We start from the raw sequence: 17,025 nt of genomic DNA, 5'->3' as shown, positions 1-17,025 counted from the left end.
TGATGGTAGTCTATATAATGCGTGGAGTCAAATTTATTAATCATGTTTGAATTGACCGGGACTTTAAGCCTTAATCGCTCATTCAATCAGTCAACTATTGGTTGCATTGGACAGAGGAGGCATACAGTTGAACAATTTAGCGCCCAAAAAGTAACGGTAATATCCCGTCATCCACAAAAGTTGGCTGATAACGTATGCGAGAGATGAGGAGAAATTAGAGGCGGAGGAGCGGTAATGCTGACGGGGACTAAGGAACAGAATTGATGCGATATCCCAAACCAGAAAGTACCTTATAGTTCTAGCACGTTAAAGCAAAATTCTTTTCAATATGTCAATGTAGTTAGGTATAATCAGTAAATTCAGTAAATAAAAGGGTTGGCAGGGAAGGATATTTCAGTATATCTTATAGTTCGCTTACGATGTTTCTCCAGACGATCTTGATAAATTTGAGGTACACTCAAAGCAAGAGATACGTAGCTTATACATACATATGCGTGTGTGTACTGTTTGTTTCAATCTTTTGACTGCGGCCATGCTGGAGCACTGCCTTTAGTCGAACAAATCGACCCCAGGACTTATTGTTGTAAGCCTAGTATGTATATTATGTACATATATATAGGTATATTATATATATATATATATATATTATATATATATATATATATATATATATATAGGTATGTATATATGTTTATATATATATATATGTATGCATATTTTATATATGTGTATGTATACACACATACATACACACACACACATATATATATATATATATATATATATGTGTGTGTGTGTATGTATGTAAATTATCTTGCTTGGCGCAAATATTTCGGTAATGTATGTATTCAAATAGGTTGTATTGGCCTCATGAAGGGATGGTATCTTATTCGTTTGCATTCACCCCCTCCCCAACACACACACACACACATGTATATATAAAATATACTTACACATACATACATGTATAAAATATACATATTTGTGTGTGTGTGTATGTATATATAATCTACGTTTTCATATATATATATATATATATATAATAGCAAAAATAGGTGAGATAAAACTATTTTACAATTATGATCGAGTTGGCGCTTAATAAATTTGAGGTCAGTTGTAAGTTCGAATCTCGGGTGTTTTTATTTCGATCCGTATCCTTTATGTTGCAATTGAATAATTAAAAAAGGCATGAACATCAGTTTTACATTCCCCCATCATCTATAAATCTTAATTGATGAAACGTGCCGATGTAATTAATCCACAAACGAAGAAATAGAATAATTACCAAGAGGAGATAACTCTCGATGATTTCTATACAGCTGTGCGTGTTTGTTTTTATATTTCCAAAACAAATATGTTTAAGTGACTCGAGGAGTAAATTTGCTGCATATTGCAGTATTTTGTGCTATGATTGCAATTTGATGTAAGAATGCGGAGTAACAGAAAAGTAATGTTTCGGGATGGAATGATATTTTAAAGAAAATTTATAAATCGGAGATAAAAATATTGATCAGCTAGTAATTATTGCTAGCTTTAAATGAATAAGTTTATAGTTTAAGTATTGTGGAGGCAAAATCTTAAATTTTAGAAGGGAAATATGTGATTACATCGTAGCCTGTAGTCGTCAAGTTCTGTACTGCTTGTTCAATAACGGTCATACTGTAAATATCAATTTTTTTTAGACTTGGTTAGCAGTCCCGATATTTTAATAATGCAATAAAATAAGAAGTTGTGGTGTACATACTTTCTCAAAAGCATTCTGTTATGGATGTGTCTTACCAAGAATTTTCTTCTCGCTCTGATATATAAAGATGTGCCCAAGATCATTGATAGAAGGATAATTGTGAGGAAAGGGTGGGTTAATTTGGGACACATTTCACCAAACTGCTTATTTATATTAGGTTATATAGGTATAACTACAGTTTGGTGTCCCTCACCCTGAAATCGTTTTTTCTAACTTTCTTAATAATGGTTATGTCTTTTGATGAAATTTTGCAGATATGCGTTTTCGGCAGTGTAGATAACGATTTTATTAATGACTGGAACGAGTACAAGAACGGTAAAAAAAAAAGAAAAAAGCGGAAGAATATAATCGTTATCTACATGTCCGAAAACGCATCTCTACAAAATTTCATTGATAAATATGTATTATAAGAAAGTTATGAGGAAACAAGGTCGAGGTGAGGTCGACACCTCAATAAATCTACTACTTCATCCTTTTTAACTCTATGTATGTGTACAATAAAATCAGCAAAACACTTAGCCACGGTTTTGAGAAATTATGAAAAAACAATTTTATGGCTTAAATCTAAGCGTTCCAACTCGCCTCACAATTGTGTAAGTTGTAACAAGCTAGGGGGAAGTACCTAGAATGAGGCGCTTTTATGGGGGAAGCACTTTTAGGTCTGCTGCATAAGCCTGCACTGGCTCAGCACATACTTTAGTTATGCCACTGCTATGGGGCATGATAGAAAACAGCAGTAATTATAAGACAATTTAAGAATCATATTGGTGTCATTTCAGTTTTCAATTCCAATGATACATTCTTTCAGATAACTTCAATTAGGCATGATGGTCACTTTGGTTTGTCACCTCTCAATAAATTTTATTAGTCCACAATATACCCTTGTATTTAATCTGTGCTATCAGCCAACAGATCAACAAGAAACACAAATTTCTACTAACAACACATCTTTCTGTTGTTGCACGGAGCAGGTAGAATGAATATGATATCCTCAAGTTTATATGTGCATATTTCAGCATCGTCTAGCATTGTGAATATTGGATATACAAAGTCTTTGCTTGGAATTTGTTTCATAATTTTATTGGTAGTCTCATTACCTTCATTTATTTCATTAACTAGTCTAATACAATAGAGCACCTTTTTATTTATTACAAAATGCATAAGAAATATAGTGTCCACATACCTGTTTGTTTGTGGCTTGCTCACTAATTGATGGTTCCTCATCAGAGGATGTTCCAAGGAAACTTCTAATGTTCTTTCTATCAAGTCACCTGTGTAAGAGACCTTCAACCAATTGCCTTATAATTTTTTTTTTTGTGGGGGTAGTTGAATCACCTTCGATGATTTGTTCTTCCTCATGTTGACCTGTTGTATAATTTTTAATTACCCAGAAATGTCAGTGAGGACTCTTGCTCTCTCAGGTTTTCTTTTAACTTTTCTTTTCCTTAGGCATTAAGGGACCTGAACCAAATAGCCCTTGTTGGCTTCAAGCTGCAGCATTTGGGGCCAATGAAACAAGAGCTGCAGAATAGGTTGCTGTACATTCAATTGCAGTGGAATCTTTGTTAATGTTTAAAGAATGATCTGTCACATCAGAAGGAAGGAATTCATGATTGGTAAAGTTGTTCTTCCCTAAAGGATAAATACTTGTTACCTTGAAATCTGACTGGTAGATGTTAGTAGTAGTGATGGTTTGATAAAATGCCTTCCCTACTAACCCAAGAATGTCATATATTGTCATAATTTCCCCCTTTTTTTCTTTCATTCATTAGTCAGTAACAGAGTGATACTGCTTTCTGAAAGGCTCCAAAATAGTCTCCTGAATGAGCTGTATCTTGTATGAACAATGTAAGGGGAAGCTACAGCAATGCTACTCTATTTCCTTGAGCGTGATCAATCATCTCTATTCTGATGCGACTCCTATACTTTTTGAGTATTGATAATTTTTTTCAGGTACACAACATGTGCCACAGAATACTTTATTACTGAGAAATTTTTCTTCTGTCATCTATTCTGAGGGATGTAACAACCAACAGAACCTGATGGTGCACCATGAAGAAAGTGGTCCTTAAAGTCAGCTCGAGGGAATACAAACAGTTGAAACAGTATTCCATTTAGTAGTGATTTCACAATAAATAGTCTCTTAATGTTTTCACTCTGCTCATATTAGGGCTCACGCTATGATGGTGAGCTGTTCTGGTTACTTTCTAATAAACCATTAACAGATAAAGGTATTGAAATGAAACTACCATGTTTACTAAGCAAACTGAATATTTGTAACAAGTGAAAATTTTATTTTCAGATGTGAAAAATACAGGAACCTTCTGTACACTTGAAAACCTGTATTGACTTGGTATTAATATGGTTGAAAAGCAGTATCAGAGACTCTCACAAAACAGCAGCACAATTCTCACAAGTTTCTTTTGTTTCTGCTACAAAAGGAGTATTTCAACTTCCTTCATCTTCCTACTAATCTCATTCTTTCCTAATCTGTGAATGTTTTCTTAAGAATAACATCATAAATTGAAACATCTATGACTGGTAATTAAACAGAGATCGACTACTAACAACTGATTTAATATTTCCATTACTTCCTTATAAGTACAAGGTCACACATTTTGGAGGACATATAGTTGACTTAATCAATTTTACTTATTGGTGCTTCATTTTACCAACTTCAGAAGGAAGAAAATGCAAAGTCACATCTAAGTCAGATGTGAGCTCAAAACAATGAGAGCTGACATCAAATAATGTTAGGTATTTAGTCTGATACTGTTATATTCTCAGTTCCATCAACATGTGAGGCTTCTATTTACTTGTGAGAAATAGTAACCAAATCACTTGTAAATGTCACTGTACTGCCTTAAAAATGGAGATATTGGGTAATGTGGTTTTATTTACACTTTGTTTAGATAATAAACTGGTATGGTCATGGCTAGAATACTTATAGTTGTGACCTTGATCTGGGCTGAGTTAGGATTAATCAGGACAAATAGGGGTGAGAAAGTTAGTAGCAGCAGTTGTAGATGTGGTGGTAATGGCAGAGGTGGATGTGGTTGTGATGGTTTCGGTGGGGTGCAACTGTGGTGGTAGTGATGGTTGATGGTAATTTTAGTAGTTTCTTTATTTGACATAATGACAATAACAGTAACTTTATTTTCTTTCATTATTTATTATGCCTCAAAGCAGGAACAACTACTCCCATGACTCTCGTTCGGGTCTCTGAGAAAGATAGAAGAAAATTATCCTCAGATTAAAGACCTGGCCAGAATGCTTGCAACTGAGTGAACTTCACTAAGGGCAGCCAAGGGCAAGATGTGATGGTGATATGCACAACCATACCTGTTTCCCTCAAGACAATAAGGTATAAAGATAGATATTGATAATTGAGAGCAGGCCCGTTGCCGGGCTTAAGTACCTGGTAGAAGTAAAACTAATGGCCATTAGTTCCAGGAAAGATTAGATCTGACAGACCTTTGTCCGTCAATGTTGATTATGTATCTACCTGAGCTAAATATTTTTGAAGAAAACTAGCAGTTATCCATGTATGGAAGTTTCCCTTTTCCATGTCACTGATGTTTATCCAATGGGGAAAGGTTATCAACTTTGATTGATAAGTCTGGTATCTGTGTTGTCACAGTTGTTGCCATCAGAATGCAGAGAGTGGAAACAAATAATATAAGGTAACATGCATGACCCGTCTAACAATTGCAGCTATCCTTTACCCTGGATTGTTATGTCTTTTTTTCTTTAAATAAATGACTTCAGTTAGATTTGACTTGACAATGCAAAGAGTCACAACAAATACAGCAAAGCATCTTGCCCGACCCCTCTAGCACTTCCTGCCATCCAGTGCTCTGGACTGGTACTATCATCATCATCATTTAACATCTATATTCCATGCTGGCATGGGTTGGACAATTTGACAGGATCTGGTGAGCCAAAGGACTGTGTTGAGCTCCAGTAACTACCTGCTTTAAATTAGTTTCTACAGATAAATGCTCTTCCTAATACCAACCACTTTACAGACTGTACTGGGTGCACTATCATGACACCAGGGATGGTGGGGTCACCAAGTAACTTGCAAGACAAAACCCCTTGACAGAGTGGTGGTGGGGTGTTGAGGAAGGTGACTTTGAACCAGTGTTGAGAGTTAAAGTGAGGCACAGAACAGGTAGTATCAGAGATTCTCACAAGACAGCAGCACAATCCTTACAAGTTTCTTTTGTTTCTGCTACAAAAGAAATATTTCAATTTGTTGACAAGATGCATGGTTACCCCGGCAGGAAAGAGAGAAAGGATAGATAAAACTGACCTCAGTGAGATATGAACTCAGAACACACCGAGTCAGACCAAATACCATAACTGTTCTGTTCATAGCTTTAATGATTCTGCCAGTTAGTGTGCCAAGAGGTTAGATAATATTAATCCCACAGACTGCAGTTTGCCCATGACTAATGACTTCTCAGTCATTCTAACATCTAGAGTTATCACCAAACATCAAATTCACTCCCCATTGTATTTCAACATAATTTAAAATCAATATTCATTTCAGTGTTACTTTCCTTTTCCTTTATAACAAAAATTGTCATTAACACTAATGATTTTTCATTTTGTTATAAGTGAATTGACAACTGATGATTTCTTAAGAACTGCACAAACCCAAATATTTATTGGGGAGAAATACAACTGAATAAATCAACCCAGAATAATGCAGGTATTTGAAACATGAAGAATCAAAGACAGAGGTGACTATGACAGAATACTGCAATATATTCAGTTTGGTAATTTATCAGAACACTGCATCCTTCTTCCAGAATTTAAATACTTATAATTATTTGATGATTTTGGCAAATACATATGTACATGAGGGAGCTTCAACATGATTGCTTGACCTCCAGCAAATAGCAGTCACATCTCTCTCTAATCACACCATACTGTTCTAAAAAAGAAAAGACACATTAGATACTTTGTTTCTGAGTTCTCCGTATATAAGAAAAAGAAGGGATTGCCATAGTTGGAATACTTCTGAACATAGAGTTACTCAATTTGAGACTGAGTAAGATTCAGAATCTCTCTCACCTGACATAGTGTTCCTGTCTCTTTCTCAATGTTTGTTCCTAGTTATGCACACTTCTGGTAGGAACAATTCAATGACTTTCTTATGTACACAGAATAACACTGTTGCTATGTATATCACAACATAATTTATGGATTATGTGTGTTGCGACATACATTATGTATAAGCAATATTACATATTAACAAAATGTTTATCTTAACATTAATATATATATTAAAATAATATTAATATCTCAACATACTCATGAAGTAATTGCTATCATTTCAATACAACTGCCACAACACAATCATCATCGTCATCATTTGGTATCTGCTTTCCATGCTAGCATGGGTTAGATAGATTGACTGAATCTGGTAAGCTGGAAAGCTGCACCTAGTTTCAGTCTGATTTGGCATGGTTTCTACAGCTGATGCCCTTCCTATTCCAAGAGTGTAATGGGTTCTTTTTACATGGCACTGGCATGGGTATCAGTTATGTGACACTGGCATCGGCCATGACTATGATCTCACTTGGCTTAACAAGTCTTCTCTTGCACAGCATATCATCAAAGGTCTCAGTCACTTGTCATCACTTCCATGAGGCCTAACATTCAAAGATCATGCTTCACAACCTTGTCCCATATCTTCCTGGGTTTACCTCTTCCACAGGTTCCCTCCACAGTTAACCCTTTTGTTACCAACCCGGCTGAAACCGGCTCTGGCTCTGTAGTACAAATGTCTTATTTTCATAAGTTTTGAATTAAAATCTTCCACCAAAGCTTAGTCATGATTAATGTTCCTAACACTAGCTTAATGATAACTGAGTTATTTTACTAAATTCTTTGTTATATTTAAAATAATTGAGAGAAACACAGAGCATCTCAAAATAAATACAGTACTGAAAGGGTTAAAGACTGGCACGTCTTTACACAGCTGTTCTCGTCCATATGCAACACGACCATACCAGTGCAGTCATCTCTCTTGTACACTATATTTGATGCCTCTTATGCCCAACTTTTCTCTGTCATACATGCACGCTGACATTGCACATCCAGTGAAACATACTAGCTTCATTTCTTTCAAGCCTATACATGTCCTCAGTGGTTACAGCCCATGTTTCACTGCTGTATAGCATGGCTGTTTGCACTCAGGCATCATATGATCTATATAAACACCAATCTGATTTTTAAAAAACGGTCCACATATGGGTTGGAATTATATATTTATTGCCTTACAAATGATAAATGTGTAGTTTAAATTCTGAGTTCAGATCCCACTAAGGTAAACTTTACCTTTCATCCCTTCAGGGTTGATAGAATAAAATACCAGCTAAGTACCAATGCTGATGTAATCAACTTTTCTCATCCCCTCAAGATTGCTGACCTTATACTTTGCAACATACATAGGCATCCCATTTATGGGGAAGGTTGTGATCTCAGACACTTACACACCATAGAAACCATGCAACCAGTCTCATGAGTCCTACAGCTCAAGGAGAAAAAATCATTTGTAAATAATACTTTGCTTACAAATATTAACTTTAGAAATACATTGATAATTACAATACTTCTGCTATTGCATTTCTTATTTTAGAAAATGGCATTTATTCTATTGGAGTATCTTAAGGAGCTTGATGGATGAGCCTTATGATCTAGCACAGAAATTTCTCAAACTGGTACAACACCAAAATTTTGTTAGAGAGTTGTTGTAGAGATTGATTTAATTCCAACATTTTAATAGTTTTCATTTCATTAATCTTGAAGAGTTGGAAGTTAGTCTTAGAAGGATATGAATTATGAATGGAAGCTGTAACTAAACACTATAAATTATTGAAGAAAGTTTAATAGATATTTCCTGTATTATTAGTTGTGTGTGATGCATTCTTCTGTATAAGGCACTAGAAAGGTGAAGCAGGTTAATGAGGTACAGAGCCAGTTGTTCACTCTGTTTTCACGGTATCATAATCATCATTTAATGTCTACTTTTCCATGTTTGCATTGGTCAGATGCAATTTGTTGCCGACTTCCAACCGGTCCCCAAGTAAGGTAATATTTCCCCATGGCCAGGCATGTCTGGGAAGAGTGGAAATAAAGAACACCAGTTGCATGACAGAGGTACTTGCTTACAACTATGACATGATGCCAAAGACAGGAGACAGTAATACATACATAGCTCCATGTTAAACTGTTCAACCTATGCCAGCATGGAGACTGGACATTAAACGATGGTGATGATGATGATGATGATAGAAACAAACACACACACACACACACATATATATACACACATACATGTGGGAACATTTGAAAATTTGACTGGGGACTGTTGCTACTGCCATCTACAGTTGCTTTTGGAGTAAGAGAAGGAGAGACATAAGTAAATATATATATGTATGTGTGTGTATACACACACACACGCACACACAATGTGCTTCTTTCAGTTTATGCTTACCAAATCCATTCATAAGGCTTTGGTCAGCTTGAGGCTACAGAAGACTGTGTGGCCCAAGGTGCCACCCAGTGGGACTGAACCTGGAACTATGTAGTTGGGAAGTAAACTTCTTACTGCACAACCACAGTTGGAGGAGATAAAACATAAATCACTCCTGAGATGCAAAGGGTACAAGTCTGTTGCCAGTAACACCTCAAGGCAATCATATATCTTGAATGTGAACTGAACTGACTCAATATGGAGTAAAGTGACGTAATCAGAAGTTCAATGAAATGCCTGAAAGTAGATCTGAATTAGTGATCTGTGAGTAGATATGATAGTACCTTATCCACTTATGTAATTTGATAAATAAACCTAATAAGAACTTATTTAAATTCTTAAAATCAACATTTAGCTTTAGTCCCTTTTATTCACTATTTTCTGTCACTAAAGATGGAATGCCCAACACATCCTTTCCTGACTTCTAGTCATCACACCCTTTTCCCATAGGTACTTGTTATTAATATCCATCACTTACTCTTGCCATTATCCTCATATCTTATCATCCTCTCTCAATCTAATCACTTCATTTCTATTGCTTCTAACTACATGGTTTTAGTCACTGCATGACACCTTGCGAAAGGGTCTTCTGCTAAAGGCTTGAGCAGACCAAAGCCTTGTGAGCAGATTTGGTAGATGGAAACTGAAAGAAGCTCATTATATATAGATATATGTATGTGTATGTGTGAGTATCTCTCGTCCTAACATTGCATGAGGGCTATAATGAATGTCACCATCATACAAGCAAGTGTTATTTATTTACAGTCTTGTAGGAAAAACATGTCTGGTCAAAGAGTTGGTAACAGAAAGTGCACCAAGACATAGAAAATCAATCTTAATGAATTCCATAAGACCCATATAAGCAAGGAAAAATGGATGCTAAAACAGTGATGATGATGATGACAACACTGGTAATGATAATGATGAAGTTGATGATGACATAATGAAGATATCCTTGCAATGTACACCCAGCCATTCCGGTTCATCTTCCATCATCATTCTCTATCTCTCTCTCTTCTATCCACCTTCTCAGTCACATTACCTTGAGTAAACAAACATGCTGCAGTCATGTGTGGACTCTTTAGTATAACTGTATACAAAGCAACCTCACTAGTGTTGGTGCTACAATAATACAGGGTGTTCCAAAAGTCATTGATGGGTTTCAGTTTTTAATAACTTCTTTAACCTTACAAATAAATGCACGAAATTTTGATACAATCTAAATGACATAATGGAAATTAATATGCACAAGTCAAATTTTGCAACACTACTACATCACATATGAAAAATTACATTGCTTAACTGGCCACCATTTTCAGTTTCACATGCCCGTGCTCTTTCCAAAACTTACACTGTAACACCCTCAAGAGTTTCAGACCCCACTTCTCTGATTTCTCTATTGATGTTCTCCTTCAGCTGCATCAGGGTCTCCAGTTTGTTGATGTAAACCCTCTCTTTCAGGTATCTCCTCAAGAAAAAATCTGGGCCAGTCAAGTCTGGGGAATGTGAAGGCCAATTGACATTGCCATAATGGGAGATTATTCTCTCTCCAAAGCATTGCTGTAACTGCATTGTTTCTCTTGTGGTAAAAGGGTATGAGTAGTTGCCCCATCTTACTGGAACTATGTGTGGTATTAGTGAGTTATTTAGGATTCCCACGGGTTCAGCAATACTGAACTTGCAACGTTTCATCCCGTTGATGTATGGGCCTGGGTTTTTGATGATTTTCCATGAGATCGGGTATGGTGTCCCTTCATCTCTTAGTTGCCAGACGTGACTGGCCAGTGATGTTACGCATCTCCTTTCTGGAACTCTGAGGGAGGACAAATGTTTGGAAAGACGTTGCTTGAGAGAATTTTCAGTACATCCCACATATTTCGTGGGCACGTGCTGTTGCTGCAGTTGTTGTTGTTGCTACTGGTGGTGTTGGTGTTTGCGTCGCTGGGGGTGGGGGTGGTGATGGTCTCGGTAATATTTTCGCCCCTGCACGTATTGCTGGTGCTGTACCTGTTGTTGCTGTTGCTGCAATTGCTGCTGTTGCTGGTGTTGTTGGAACCGGGGTTGCTGATGCTAGCGATGGTGGTGGCGTCGATAGTGCTATCGGCACTGCCGGCTATGGAGAAGGCGCTTTGCTATTAATAATGTTGCTGCTGCTGTTGTCGCTATAGCCGGTGATGGTACTGGACCTGTTGCTGCTGCTGCTGTAGTGGCTACCAGGTCTGTCACTGTGGACGTTGTCAGGTCTGGCACCGTGGACGTCAGGGAAACAATTAGTAAGGCTAGTGTTGATGGCGATGCTGCTGCTGTTAGCGATGCTGCTGTTGTTGTTAGTGATGCTGCCGTCCACTGTGGAGGTGGTAGCGGTGCTGTTGGCTCTGTTCCCATGTCTACGGCTGCTATCGCCTCTGCCAGTGGTAATGGTATGACTTGCAAGAACCTCGGCTTGATAGACAACCCCTTTGGTTTCGCAGCGGTCTCCTACCGGGCAACTGCTGCGGTTTCTGCATGAACAACCTGCCTCTTCCTGTGCTTTAGGGGCGCTAACTAGGATGCTCTTAATGTAGGAGGCGCAGCTAAGCAAGACCATAACGTTCTACCTGTTGAAAATGGGCCCGTACCTATGGGAGCTAGTGAAATGCTTGTCTATTAAGTTAAGGAATAGTCTACGGGTGTTATTGTGCTAAGGGAGTGATGGGGGGGGGGGGGGTGAGTTAACCAAATTGTATTTCTGCGGCGCTTCCTTCTGCGGCTGTTGGGTTCTGGCATGTTGTAGATGCAGTCCGTAAACCCGCTGGCAGTCAGGGCCTCGTTATAAGTACGGGGCTGCTGCGTCGAAGGCCTTTTAGTTAGAGGAAGGCTCGAAATCCTCTTACTAACACCCTTTATCAGGTTCTTGAATACAATGGATGGGTGAAAGGAGGCTGTATTGATGTACGATAGTCTCTCGTTTGGTTTGCGGTAGGACCTATAAGTACCGGAGCCCAGGTCGAGCGTGATGTCTAAGAAGTTCGCTGTTGTGGGGTTGGTCTCTATGATGATCTTCAAACCCAAGGACGCAAGCGTGCTGATTAACTCTTTCCTAAGCCTGTCTTGTGTATGGCCGCTTGAACCACTAGAGATGGCCAGGGCGTCATCTCTCTAGAGGCCAAAGAGGAACTTTTTTTTTAGGGTATCTAGGATATATAACCCGATGATGTCGCATATGTCAGCGCTGTCGTAGGCTCCCATCACTACGTCAAAGGAGCCCACGAGGTCGGATTGCTTGACCCCAGCCGAACGTTTGTTGAACAACACTGTCTCCCTGGCATGCATGGTAATCTCCACATCTCTGTCGCTAATGCTAGTGAAGCTCCTAGCCTTGGTCTGTAGCCCTTTTGATATAGACGGGTAAAAATCGACTTTATTAAATTGGGTGAACCTTGCCTTGCCTCTTCCCTTGTTGGTGTGAAACCATGCTGTCACTTCGATGGTGCTGCGCCACGGGGAAAGGTTGGTGGCTCTCTGTACGCTGTTATTGATATCTCTCAATATGTGTTTGCTCGCCAGACCAATCTCGGATTTGGCCGGATTGATTAGGCGGTATTTAGGGTTTGAGGCAAAGTTCGGTTTATGATAATTTAATGTGGTGAAAGCGTTTCTTTTAGCCAGAATCTCTATTCTATCTGCTATCTCTAGTTTGTTAGCTAATTTTTTGGCTTTACTGTTGATGTCGTAATATGTGTGTGGGGGAGCGCGCCTATATTTTTGTGGGACGTTATTTTCTAGCGGTCTATCGTATTTCGGGGTGTCTAATCTGGATAAATTTTTCGTCTTATCGGAGACGATTAGGGACCTATCTGAGTTTTTTTTAACAATCTAATATCGGCTCGGAGCTTACGTTGAAAGGAGGAAGAGGATTTACGGAACTACGGTTTTGGGATGATACCCAGTAGGTCCACCTTGAATGGTTCGAGGTCCTTGATTCTGGGCGGGTGTTTTCTCAATCTAATGCCATAGTTGTTACCCTCCGGGGATGGTGCAGTTAGGTCGCAGTGGAAAGCCTTCCATCGCATGTGCCTAATCACATCCATTATCTTTTCCAGCAGCATGTAGGTGTATAGCTCGTTGGATGGCGTGGGGATGTGTATATATATATATATATATTATATATATATATATATATTATATATATATATATATATATATAATATATATATATATACATCCCCACGCCATCCAACGAGCTATACACCTACATGCTGCTGGAAAAGATAATGGATGTGATTAGGCACATGCGATGGAAGGCTTTCCACTGCGACCTAACTGCACCATCCCCGGAGGGTAACAACTATGGCATTAGATTGAGAAAACACCCGCCCAGAATCAAGGACCTCGAACCATTCAAGGTGGACCTACTGGGTATCATCCCAAAACCGTAGTTCCGTAAATCCTCTTCCTCCTTTCAACGTAAGCTCCGAGCCGATATTAGATTGTTAAAAAAAACTCAGATAGGTCCCTAATCGTCTCCGATAAGACGAAAAATTTATCCAGATTAGACACCCCGAAATACGATAGACCGCTAGAAAATAACGTCCCACAAAAATATAGGCGCGCTCCCCCACACACATATTACGACATCAACAGTAAAGCCAAAAAATTAGCTAACAAACTAGAGATAGCAGATAGAATAGAGATTCTGGCTAAAAGAAACGCTTTCACCACATTAAATTATCATAAATTATCATATATATATATATATATTATAATGGGAGAGGCCGGTTTATGGTGTTACCCTAGGTTTCTCGTCCGCAAGGAGTTTGGCCTTACGGCGTATCGTTAGATCCCAAACCTCTTGGCCTAGGATCTCTTTGGACCCCGACTAAGATTTCCCGAAATTGGTTCACCATCTCTTCTGAAACTGTTGGTCGTCTAGATCCTTTTTTTCCGACACAAACAGCCTTCCTCTTGAAACTTCTTATGCTACGTCTAAATCTGAAAATTTCCATATTTATAGGAGACCCGTGATTTCCGTAAAATATGTAGAAGCGCGGCGCTGGTCAGCTATCTATTAGAAACCACGTGTTAAATGTGAAAATTCTGGCCAGGGAGCGAAAAAGATCGTTTGTATAAAAAGATAAATCAGGAGAAGCACACACTCAGATGTAGAGCAGTTAATATTACAATGGGCAAGGCCAGCTTATGGGGTTACCCTGGGTTTCTCGTCCATAAGGGGTTAGCCAATGTCAAAGGAAGATAATTAGCTTCCTAGCAAGGCATTTCTCCCTCCGTATTTTGAAGAGATCTTAGGCCAAGAGGTTTGGGGTCTAACGATACGCCGTAAGGCCAAACTCCTTGTGGACGAGAAACCTAGGGTAACACCATAAACCGGCCTCGCCCATTATAATATATATATATATATATATATATATATATATATACACACACATACAGAGTGTCCCAAAATATTCGACATCATTTCATCATCTAATAACGCGAACAATTTTCATCGAAATTGTCTCAAATTTTAGCAGTATGTCTCGAATTCAATACATTTAAAAAATATAATCTTTAGTATGTTTTTCTTTTCAGGATTAGTCATGCCGTTTACTGCAACAGGAAATGTGTTTTGTGTATTGAAGTATGTCAAAACTCAGTCAAATGTGAATGTGCAACATGTATTTGTTAGAAGATTTCATAAACAAGCGCCAACAGGGAAGCAGATTTAGACGTAGCATAAGAAGTTTCAAGAGGAAGGCTATTTGCGTCGGAAAAAAAGGATCTAGACGACCAACAGTTTCAGAAGAGATGGTGAACCAATTTCGGGAAATCTTAGTCGGGGTCCAAAGAAATCTGTGCGAAGAGCAAGCCTGGAAACTCGGATCTCCAAGTCAACTGTTTGGCGTGTCATAAGAATACGCTTGCGGCTGACCCCCTACAAGCTTCAGCTTGTGCAGACTTTAAAGTCTTTTGACAAGCAAGAGCATAAAACGTTCTGTGAAGATATGCAAGAGAAACTTGAAGGTGACGACTTTGAAAACCGTCTTATTTTCAGCGACGAGGCCACATTCCATACGAATTATTTTTAATTAACCAAAAAGGTCAAACATAGATGGGACAGACAAGAGGTCGAGGGATCGAATGAGACACAATGAATTTTAAAATTATATGATAAAAGTATATGAAAAACGAATGAGACACCAATGAAGGAGTGAGGGACGGGTGTGACCCCAGAAACCACGTTCCAAGACTGATTTCTTTACGTGACCTTTATGTTCTCACTCAAGTTCACTCTCAACATATTTGCAACTTTCTTCCATCTTTTCTCATATTTATTAGATGGCAGGTCTCTCCTCTCCAGCCTTATTTTCCTCCTGAGATGGAAACAAAAGAAGTCCACCAATCTAAAGCCGGAGATGAAGGTGCTTGTCATGATTCCTTTCACTTGCGTCTTCCATACTTCCTCTTTCGCCATAGCCACTACGCAGAGGAAACACGCCTGCCCTTCCTTATTCAGAGAGGGCGGTGGAACAATCTTTATTATCGACTTGGTTGACAGTTGTACTCTTCCTAGACGTGATAACAGTTGTTCGACATAAATCCACATTTCCCAAAGTCTCGGACACTGCACAATTGCGCGCAGAACAGTTTCACTGCTCGCATCTTGGGCATGTGGGCGAAATTGAAGTGCCATGCTTGGCGAGTTTATCCCGAACTGGTATGGCTCCTCGGTAATATTGCCATGCCAGGGACTTTTGAAAATTGTCCATAGGCCCTGGCTCGAATGTTCTCCGGAACATGCCGGCAAGTTGACTGCCAGCGAAATCCAAGGTTTCCCCTAGGGCGTCATCACACTTGGCCTCTACCAACCTTGTATAGAACCCCCGTATGGTGGGAAGCACGAGTGTCTGACGATACTCGGTTTGCCACGCTCCCAACTTTGGTCTGCACTTAATCCAAGGCTCCAGGTCACTGAAAGAAGTGAACTGAGGAAGCATCAGTTTGACGAACGGAGATCACACCCGCTCACCGTCCAGGTAGAGTTAAATATGCCTCAGCCTCAGCGCATTTTTAGCCACGGCATCCCCAGCTCACCCTTTAGCGGTTGTTGGCAGCAAATAGAGCGCCTTACAAGAGGTCCTCTGCCCTTCCACAGAAAGCGGAAGAGCAATCGTTCCAACTTTTTTAGCCACGAATCTGGGCAAGGCGCGATGGTTAGACGGTAAGTGATTATCGATGCGATAAACACATTTGCAACCTCCGCCTTCCCTTTCAGGATAGCCTTCGCTCAGACCAGGTCTGGGTTAGGAGATCCACCCTGCTTGTTACCTCGCTCTAGTTCTTCTCTATCTGGAAGTCTAGACCAAACCAATTCCCTAGCATTTTCACCGGTCTGTCCGTCCAATGTCCGACGACGCTGTTGGGCGGCATCGACTTGCCTCTCCAGGTGCCGAGCTACAAGCCGACTGACTTATATCAGTTAATTTTTGCCCCTACCACCGCTTCGTGATCCTTAATACCCACTGTAGGTGCTTACCTACGGATACGATGACGGTGATGTACACATACGCCGTAACCGATCTTCCACACCTTAGATCTCGCGGGACTCCTCTCACAGCCTCCAATTTCCGTAGTAGAGGCTCGAGAGCCAATACAGACAACAGGGGGGAGGGATCTTTTCGGTTCGAACGGCAGTTTTTAACATAATTTCTTGGTAACTAAAAAATTTTAAACTTCGTATACTGGTAGAATGTGT

The sequence above is a fragment of the Octopus sinensis genome, linkage group LG2, assembly GCF_006345805.1.
Source record: "Octopus sinensis linkage group LG2, ASM634580v1, whole genome shotgun sequence".
In the NCBI taxonomy this organism is placed as follows: Eukaryota; Metazoa; Mollusca; class Cephalopoda; order Octopoda; family Octopodidae; genus Octopus; species Octopus sinensis.
Note: the sequence above shows the minus strand (reverse complement) of the source record.